This window comes from Aedes aegypti, chromosome 2, assembly GCF_002204515.2.
Source record: "Aedes aegypti strain LVP_AGWG chromosome 2, AaegL5.0 Primary Assembly, whole genome shotgun sequence".
Classification (NCBI taxonomy): Eukaryota; Metazoa; Arthropoda; class Insecta; order Diptera; family Culicidae; genus Aedes; species Aedes aegypti.
This window is the reverse complement of record NC_035108.1, coordinates 266,273,237-266,283,678: the sequence shown is the minus strand read 5'-3', so window position 1 is coordinate 266,283,678 and position 10,442 is coordinate 266,273,237. Positions and strand designations below refer to the sequence as shown.

At 38.1% G+C, this 10,442-nt stretch overlaps 1 long non-coding RNA gene across 1 annotated transcript; it reads left to right on the top strand.

Annotated features, from left to right (window-relative positions):
• Positions 1–7,335: 7,335 nt before the first annotated feature.
• LOC110675650 lies at positions 7,336–8,084 on the top strand. Its single transcript, XR_002499676.1, has 3 exons — positions 7,336–7,829; positions 7,893–7,969; positions 8,031–8,084. It is a non-coding gene; the product is annotated as an uncharacterized LOC110675650 (long non-coding RNA).
• Positions 8,085–10,442: the final 2,358 nt, after the last annotated feature.

Here is a 10,442-nt window from a genome sequence, read left to right as displayed (position 1 = left end):
AACTATGCCAAACAAATAAATGCAGGAAAACAAGTACGAATATGAGCCTCATCGGCTCATGTACCGAGATTTTCTATAAAATGTCATTTAAGTGTTAACAAATATCTCTAAAATAAAAAAATCAGGGGATCTCATTTCAGAGGAAAAATTGATCACTTGTCAATGCCATTACACTGTTCGACAAAAAAAGTCGATCTGAATGCACAGAGACCGGACAACCCGGGCTTGACAGTATAAAAATAAACAAAAATAATGGCGTTTTCAGAATGTTCGTGTCTGCCCCAGGTCATTTTTAAAATATACTTGAACTTTTTGCATTTTTTATTTAAAAAATCTAATCTGAACAATAAACCGACACAGTGTTTTATATTCAGGACAGCGGAATTCATGTACCATATAATGTTTTAAACGTTAAGTCCAATATGAAGAGTTGTAATAAGATTTGCAGGAAGCCCTCCCCCCTTTTTTGCACCCTCCCCATTTTTAAAGTATCGCAAATGATGGAATATTTGATGTACAGGGGGTTGTCAAAATAACTGGGACAGGCAAAAATTGGGCCAACTTTGGAATGCTGTAACTTTGACAAAAATTGACCGATTTCAATTCTTTAAGAAGTAATGGACGGGTCAACTAATCTAGTTTTGAGGTGCATCCACGGAGATGAACTATGACCACCGGATACCGGTGATAATCCGGATTTCCGGAAGCATGTCTTATGCAGTAAAATTATGACATGTTTTTAGCAAAGGTCTCGGCTAAAAATTCAAAATTTTATTACACATGAAGATAGAAGATCAAATTCTGAAGCAATTGGTGCGCCAAGTATTAAGATCGATCCAGAAACAACCAAGATATGGCCATTTCCCCGGAATCGGTGCCGGTAGTGGATCCGAATTGGGATCAAACAATTTATTCACTCAAAATATGTCGCGCAATATTGTTTTCTCCCTAGCTTATCATAAAATACCCTATTCTAAATTGAGAAAGAGTCTTGTACAGATTTGGCCACTCATGGCGCCGCCAAGTGCCCCGGGGGAACCTTGCATAGGGGACATTTCGATTTCGACACCAAAGCATATCATGCGACGGCTCATTCTTCATGTCTTGTCGTAAATAGGGCAACTGTAGACTCAAAACGGATAGTTGACTACAGTGACTACTTCCGGGACCACCGAATGTCCCCGAGGGAACCTGTAATTAGGGACAATTGAAATTGAACTCCAATACATATCGTGCAACGGTTCATTTTTCATGTCTCGTGCTAAATAGGGCTAATGTAGACCTAAAATGGATAATTGACTACAGTGGCCACTTTTGGGACCACCGGAATTTCCCGGAGGAACCTGTCATTGGGGACATTTCTGTTCTTACACCAAAACATATCATGCGACGGCTCTTTCTTCATGCCTTGTCGTAAATAAAGTAACTGTAGACTCAAAATGTGAATTTATTTGAATTGGCCACTTTTGGGACCACCGGGTGTCTCCTAGGGAACCTATGATCGGGGACAATTGGAATTGAGCTCCAATACTCATCGTGCAACGGCTCATTCTTCATGTCTAGTCATGAATAGATCAACTTTAGACCGAAAATGGATATTTAACTAGAATGGCCACTTTGGGGACCTCCTATAGTTCCCTAAGGAAACTATCATTGGGGACATTTCGATTTTTACACCAAAACATATCATGCGACAGTTCGTTCTTCATGTCTTGTCGTAAATAGGGCAACTGTAGACTCAATGTGTATATTTAAATATTGTGGCCACTTTTGAGACCACCGGATGTTCCAGAGGGAACCTGTAATTAGGGAAAATTGAAATTGAACTCCAATACATATCGTGCGACGGTTCATTTTTTATGTCTCGTGCTAAATAGGGCTATTGTAGACCTTAAGTGGATATTTGACTACAGTGGCCACTTTTAAGACCACCGGAATTTCCCGGAGGAATCTGCCATTGGGGACATCACAGCCTCCCTCAGGGATATCCGGTGGTCACAAAAGTGGCCACTGTAGTCAAATATCCACTTAAGGTCTACAATAGCCTTATTTAGCACATGACATGAAAAATGAACCATCGCACGATATGTATTGGAGTTCAATTTCAATTGTCCCTAATTACAGGTTCCCTCTGGAACATCCGGTGTTCCCGGAAGTAGTCACTGTAGTCAACTATCCGTTTTGAGTCTGCAGTTGCCCTATTTACGACAAGACATGAAGAATGAGCCGTCGCATAATATGCTTTGGTGTCAAAATCCCTATGCAAGGTTCCCTCGGGGCACTTGGCGGCGCCATGAGTGGCCAAATCTGTACAAGACTCTTTTTTAATTTATAATAGGATATTTTATGATAAGCTAGGGAGAAAACAATATTGCGCGACATATTTTGAGTGAATAAATTGTTTTGATCCCAATTCGGATCCACTACCGACACCGATTCCGGGGAAATGGCCATATCTTGGTTGTTTCTGGATCGATCTTAATACTTGGCGCACCAATCGCTTCAGAATTTGATCTTCTATCTCCAAGTGTAGTGAAATTTTGAATTTTTAGCCGAGACCTTTACTAAAAACATGTCATAATTTTACTGCATAAGACATGCTTCCGGAAATCCGGATTATCACCGGTATCCGGTGGTCATAGTTCATCTCCGTGGATTCACCTCAAAACTAGATTAGTTGACTCGTTCATTACTTCTTAAAGAATTGAAATCGGTCAATTTTTGTCAAAGTTACAGCATTCCAAAGTTGACCCAATTTTTGCCTGTCCCAGTTATTTTGACAACCCCCTGTATATCAAATATTCCATCATTTGCGATACTTTAAAAATGGGGAGGGTGCAAAAAAGGAGGAGGGCTTCCTGCAAATCTTATTACAACTCTTCATATTGGACTTAACGTTTTAAACATTATATGGTACATGAATTCCGCTGTCCTGAATATAAAACACTGTGTCGGTTTATTGATTAGATTAGATTTTTAAATAAAAAATGCAAAAAGTTCAAGTATATTTTAAAAATGACCTGGGGCAGACACGAACATTCTGAAAACGCCATTATTTTTGTTTATTTTTATACTTTCAAGCCCGGGTTGTCCGGTCTCTGTGCATTCAGATCGACTTTTTTTGTCGAACAGTGTTATTGTTAGTTTTCAAAATAACTCTACATGATAAATTTGAGCTCCCTGAATCCGAATATGCTTGTCAAATTCTTAACAATGTAATATTTATATAAATAACGAATAGTCAAATTTCAAGAATTACGCGGAAAACGCCTAAATGTATGCAATTTCCTAATGAATTCAATGATATCTAACAGAAATTCAATTATTTCTACCATATGAGCTGATTGGTACGAGTTTTGGTGATGAAATCTGGTTTGGGGATATATCTCAAGCATCCTCACAAACTTTTAGGTTTATACCATGTTCAAATCCTTGCTTAGAAATAGAAGTTCATAGGTGTTTGTCAATACTGCAACGTGCATTATTTTGAAATTTAACATTATTTTCATAGTAATAAACAATCTTTAACGCAAAAAACTTCACAACACACAATGCGACAATAGTTACGACAAACAGCGTTCATTTACTGCAGCTTACATTGATGTTTGTGCTCCATTACGCATGAATAAAATCGTGTGATACGATGATCAATTTCACCCTTCTGATCAATTATACCCGATTTTACGGTATCTGGGTTCGATTCCCGGTCGGTCCAGAATCTTTTCGTATTGGAAATTTTCTTGATTTCCCTGGGCATAGAGTATCATCGCACTTGCCACACAATATACGAATGCAAAAATGGCAACTTTAGCAAAGAAAGCTCACAGTTAATAAATATGGAAGTGCTCATTAGAACACTAAGCTGAGAAGCAGGCTTTGTCTCAGTGAGTACGTAATGCCAAAAAGAAGAAGAAAAATTCGAAAGTGGCTACAGATTACAGATTTGAATTTGGACTCCAAGGCACAGACAACGTATTTTTAATCGCACATAGAGACGGTTAATGGATGACGGGGTTGGTGGTCTGATGGCTACCGCTTCTGCTTCATATGCAGAAGGTCATGGGTTCAATCCCAGGCCCGTCCCTTTCCTCGTACTTTGTAGTTGTATATCTCTCACTTGCTTCTATCTTCCATTCTAAATATATCACACTCAAACTATTCGTTCATAGCAAACGCTAGAACAAGAGACGGACAAGAAACCGTTTCCCTAACGCTTCCTACTTCCACGCGCACGCCTTTCTTACGCCTGATACATAGGCAGTCTGCTAACCACAAAAGCAAACCTCTCTGCCATGCCTTTCCCCCAATCCATACACTCCCGCATGAACTGGCGTGGATGCAGTGGAATATACGGTCTACGTGGGAGCCAGTTCAATGCATCATCAATTCCTCCCCCTTCCCCTCATTGGTCTGCATTCTGACGTGGCAGGTGCCATTGTTGCCTAAAAATAGAAGATCACCAGCACTTATACACTGAGAATGCCTGTTAGTCCCAAGCAGTCATTCGGTTGGTTCCTTGTGTAAGTGCAGCTGATCTGGCGATACTGGAGTGCATCCACGGGCGGCCAATCAAGCTCAAGCTCAAGCACATAGAGACGGTTAATGGACGATTCCTAAAGGGACCTCAAATGTAAACAGGAATCTTTCACCGATTTCACCCACTTATATCCTACCGTGTTTAATCAGCTGCATTCTAATAAAATTAATCTGAAGATTTAGATGGATTTATAACTGTGTTATAACTGTGTCACAAAATGGAAGTCATTCTGATTTAATACTTCATAAGGGAATTGATATGGGTATTTATTTTTTGTTTTATTGGATTTCACATAACAAAATCTGGTGGTGACCTCTTGGTAAATACTTCATGCATTAAATAAACAAACAGGACCTTTTTCCATATCAGCGATATGGTTCCACATCCAGCATGCTTCATCGGGAATCTGGGCTTGCATGCATTAGAATGTGTCAGCTGGAGGCCGCTCGCAAAAATACCTGTAAAGGCAGAACATTTGAATGAAACTGAAAGCAATATAATAGATCAAACGCACTCCCTCGTAGGTGGTCAATATCATTGACCGCATACTGTGGTATGCGGCATTCCCATAGGTATGCATGCCATTTCACTTTACAGGAATCGTATGGCAAATTGTTCGAGCTCACCATGACTTCATCGCTGCAGCTGCCGTTGATCAAAATCATGGTGCATGGTGCAATATAAGGACTGTTCATTTTAAAAAGCGGGCACCAGAGTTCTGAATTTACGATTTTTCGCACAAAAGTAGAATGCATTTTCGCTTTCTCACTTGAGCATCATATTTCGCTCAAACTTCTTTTCCCTAGAGTTACAATCATTTCACTCAGGGGATACTTCTTTTTCACAAACAAAACTAAAAAATTACTTCTTTTATATACCAATCAATAGTAACTAAGAAATGTTTTATGAATCAAAAAGACTAAAAAATTGTCAAACATATAAGAAACACATATATATTAGGAACACAATGTATTTGGGATGATCTACAAATGTTTGACGTCAAATAAAAAATAAATGAGTGAATAAAATTGATTTTTTTTCTATGGACCAATTGAAACACTGGAGAAACATGTTTGCAAATTGTTGTAGATAAGATCAGTGAATGTACGTACATGTTTGAAAAAGTGTAAGAATTTCCAGTAAAACGAATATAACGAGTAAAAGTATATTCAATACTAGTTGTCCCGCCAAATGTTGTATTGTTAAGCAGTAGGCTGTGAAATAGGCTATGGAAAAGTACCTAAGAAAATATCAGAGTAGTATTTCCCGTTTTTCCACATTTTTTCTGTTAGTTTTCACAAATGATATAACTCATAAACATATCGCATCCCTTGTCGAATCCAATAGTAAAAGAATCAGGTAAATCCATTGACGCATTCTCAAGCCATTTTGTGACCTACAAACACCATTCCATTTTTATTTATACAGATTCAATGTAACGAGCATAAATATAATAAATAAACCATAAATGGATAAATCACTAAAGTAACATATTATCACAGACAAACAGACGTAACACTTAAAACAAATCTCGATCAAATTCATAGTCACGAGGACATGTACGCCCAATACTAAAATCGGTGTGTTTGGCCGACGCGCCAACAGATGGCGGTAGTGAGCAAACGTCAAACACGAACAAAAACGATGCGAGCCAAACAAAAACCTTGGTAAGCTCCTACAACATTAAGGACTCGTTCACATTTTGCCAATTTATAAACGGCATCACCCTGCCCGACGATCATGTGCTAATATCGTTGGATGTCAAAGCACTGTTTACGTCGATACCAAAGTCTTTGGTGATAAACAGCGTGATCATGAGGTGGGACGAAATTAGGCCAAACACAAATATAAGCTTGGACCTGTTCCTCGAAATCATGGAGTTCTGCATTGATGCGAGTTACTTCAGATTCGATGGACAACACTACCTTCAAGTCTTCGGTACAGCCATGGGTAACCCTCTTTCACCGTCGATTGCCGACTGGGTAATGGAAACTTTATTAGACACGGTAGTTCGTATGCTCGAAATCCCTCTACCGTTCCTACGAAAATTCGTGGACGATCTAATAACAGCCATACCACTTAATAAATTACAACATGTGCTAGAAACATTTAACAGCTATGACATCCACATCCAGTTCACCTATGAACTGGAAGTAGACAACAAATTACCCTTCTTGGACATGCTTCTCATTAGACAGAACAACCAAACGGTAAAAACTCAATGGTATCAGAAACCCATTGCAAGCGGAAGATTTCTGAACTATCTATCATACCACCCCATGAGCCAAAAGCTTAACATGGCCACAAATCTTGCCAAACGCGTATATTTACTCTCCACCGATTTGGATGATCAAGCCAAGGTCAAAATCATTGATGAACAGCTTAAAATCAATGATTACCCCAAAGCACTCCGTCATAGAATTGCCAACAGGATGAATGAAAGCAGAAACGACTGCAGTCAAACACAGCTGGAGAACCTGCAATATACCTACCGAAGCATACCGTTCATACCTCACCTATCTTCAAAATTAGATAGGGTCCTTAAGTAGGAATATGGAAACATACGACTTGCCAAATACAACATCAAAACAGTCAACGATATGTTCACCAGGGTCAAAGATGCTGTACCTCTCGATCATCAAACGAACGTGATATACACCATTCCATGCCAAAACTGCAGCGCCTCATATGTGGGGATGACGACAAACCGCCTAAAAACGAGGATAGACGGACATCAATCACACTACAACAAGATGGATAAACTTCTCGAGCAAGGCGTAAACATCGATGATCCACAGATAGCAATACTAGGAGAACGAACCGCACTGATGAACCACAGCATTACCAAACAACACCGTTTCGACCTGAAAAAGGTAAAAGTGTTAGACAGACATAAAAATACACGTACACTACAATTCCTCGAAATGTGCCACATAGCAAACGACAAAAACAGCATAAACAGAAGAACCGATATCGATGGTCTCCACTCCATCTATGCCGGTATCTTGAACGAAATAAGAAAGATAAACAAAACACGAAATGAAAATGAAAACAGAGATGAAGAGATAGCTCACAACACGAACACACTAACAAATACCGCTGCAAACAACCCCATCGTTCACTCACACAACTAAACACATAAAGTTAGCTAAATAATCGCGTAGGCTGTCAAGTGTCAAGCAAGTTAAAACGTAGACAAAAACATCAAAATTATAGTTGAAAGCTTAAGTTACTATACTTAAAGCACACCGCCTACGATACAGTGTGTCACAAAATTATCGGCACACATGCAGTAAGTTAAAAAGTCTCACCTAAAATTGGAAATTTATATAATTATCGCTTTCCATATCAATAGCCGAAGTGAGCGCCATCTTAGCATGAGGACAATCATATGTAGTGCAATACTAATTCTGTACAAAGAAACAAGCTTCTGTAAGTAGGGATACACAAAAAGCAACTTTCATGTAAAACGTATTATTTGTTAAAATTTTAGAGTCCTTGAAAAAGGTAAAATATATTACCGAAACCGTCGGATGTAGATGCGAAATTGTTTTTGCTGCTACTTAGACTGCTAAGGCCGAAAACATCACAATTCCGGATCAAACTACAGTCGTTAAGCTTCCACCTGTCTAATAATTTTCGATTGTAGTCAGAGAGTCAATGAACTGATGCGATATTTGCTATAAAGGTTTTTAAACTTTCAAAATTTTTAACATTTAACAGCATTGGTTAGTGCACGAGTAGTCCTAGTTTTGCAGTAGTATCAGTGTGACCGTGAGAATATAACCTTAAACTAGACAATGGTGCGAAAACATTCAAAGTTTTCAAAGTATTTATATTTAATATGGATAAATGATCAACTTACCTCGCTGGTAAACTTCCCCCACTTCTTCTGGCGTTAAGGTTTTCAACAAATGTTTGAAAAGTTTTTGTGTATAGTAGGTACACCACTGAACGTATACTGAGTTTCACTGAGATTGTGATGTGATTGAGATGACAAGTGTAACACCATAATAATAGGTATGTCGCTTCCAATTATATTAAAGCAGTGTGATAACCTCGCTTAATGATTTGCATATCACAAATATTCTCATACACTTATTCACTCCTTGAGTATGTTTTAACTGAGTGCGGTATTTTATTTTTGGTAATCTTTTGTTTATTTAATCTTTTATCCTTGTTTGGTAGTATGAGAATAACAAGAATAGCTTGTTCGATGAACTAAATGAATTAATTTCTAAAAAAATATTTTTTTTTTATTGAAGCAATATACTGCACTTAATATGATAATTTGAATTAATGGATAAGATTGTGAATCGGCATTGTAACGTCTTTAAATACATCTAATCACAAATGTTGTCATATACACTAGTGCAAACTAATTATATCTTGAATTTGTATGAGAACGTACTGGATACTGTGTTTTAAACATTTAAACAAATAAAAGATTCGTGGCCACATTTCTTCATCCTTGTTTGTGCCCTACGCTATTCCCAAAACATAAAATTTGTTGAAAACTTTGAAATTTCAATGAAAATCTTTTCTTTTTTTTTCCGAATCAAGCCTTTTTCGATAAATTAGAAATGTGTCACAAAAAAGTGAATACATAGATATGTAATTATTATAATGTAGAAACCAAATTATAGGTAACCCATATTTTTATGTGTCTATTTTTGAAGTTTATTTTATTTCTTTTCTTTTCACCAGTAGCCGTTTTAAAAAGAATAGACTGAAAAAAAAAAAACATTTCATTATCTTTCAGCATGATCCCGTACAAAGCCTTCACTGATCTTGAATCGTTTCTTTTGTTCTAAAATTTCGTTGACTTTTCACATGTCTAAAGCAAATTGTTTTAAAATTATGGCTCAAATTTTTACCATAATTTCATGTATAAGTATTACGGTTCTTCTGAAAATTTTCCGTTCAGCGTTAGCCGCCAAGTTCTACCGCAGACTTGTAAATCATTGTATCATTGAACGAAACCATCTAATCAAAGTATGCTAATAGAGTCCAAAGCTTTGAAAAATAGCAGAAAACAATAGTCATCAGCGTGGTTTCCAAGGTAATACTGCAGCCGATCGATGATGCTCTGAGAAAATCATCAATGTGACTGCTGCGGTAGCTTTCTGTTCAACCGTAGAACGGAAAGTTATCTCTAAAAATGCAATATAAAAGAGAATTTATCCCTTTTAAACCCACAAACAAATATTAGAATTAGAACTAAGTTATTTTTTTTCTATGTTACCTCATCAGAATAACAAAGTTATGAATAAAACGTGATATGTTATAATTAACATGTTATCTTGGAAAGCTACATTATCTTTTCATTTCATTGTATAAACATTGTATTTGAAATTTGTACTTCTATTTCAATCAAAATACTCGTGTTATTAGAAATCTGAGAAATCCCGGGACCCGGGATTTCCCGGGACAAGCTAACATTTTTGTCCCGAATCCCGAGACAAGCAAAATGACCGGGAAATGGACACTCTAGTTAACATCTAAACAGATAACAATTTCACGCCGCAATACTCGGTTCGTGACCACATCTCTCCATCGTCGGTTCTGCCCCACGCTTGTCAGATCGACGCGCACTTGATCCGCCCACCTAGCTCGCTCCGCTTCACACCTTTTTGTACCAACCGGGTCCGATGCGAACACCATCTTTGCATGATTGCTGTCTATCTTTCCAGCTTTGGTCACTTTCGGGATACTAGGTTCACCGTAGAGTTGAGCAAGCTAGTGGTTCATCCTTCGGCGCCACAAACCGTTTTCCTGCACACCTCCAAATATCATCCTAAGCACCCGCCGTTAAAAGACTCCAAGTGCTTGCAGGTCCTCCTCGAGCATCGTCCACGTTTCATGCCCGTAGAGGACTACCGGCCTTATGAGCGTTTTGTACATG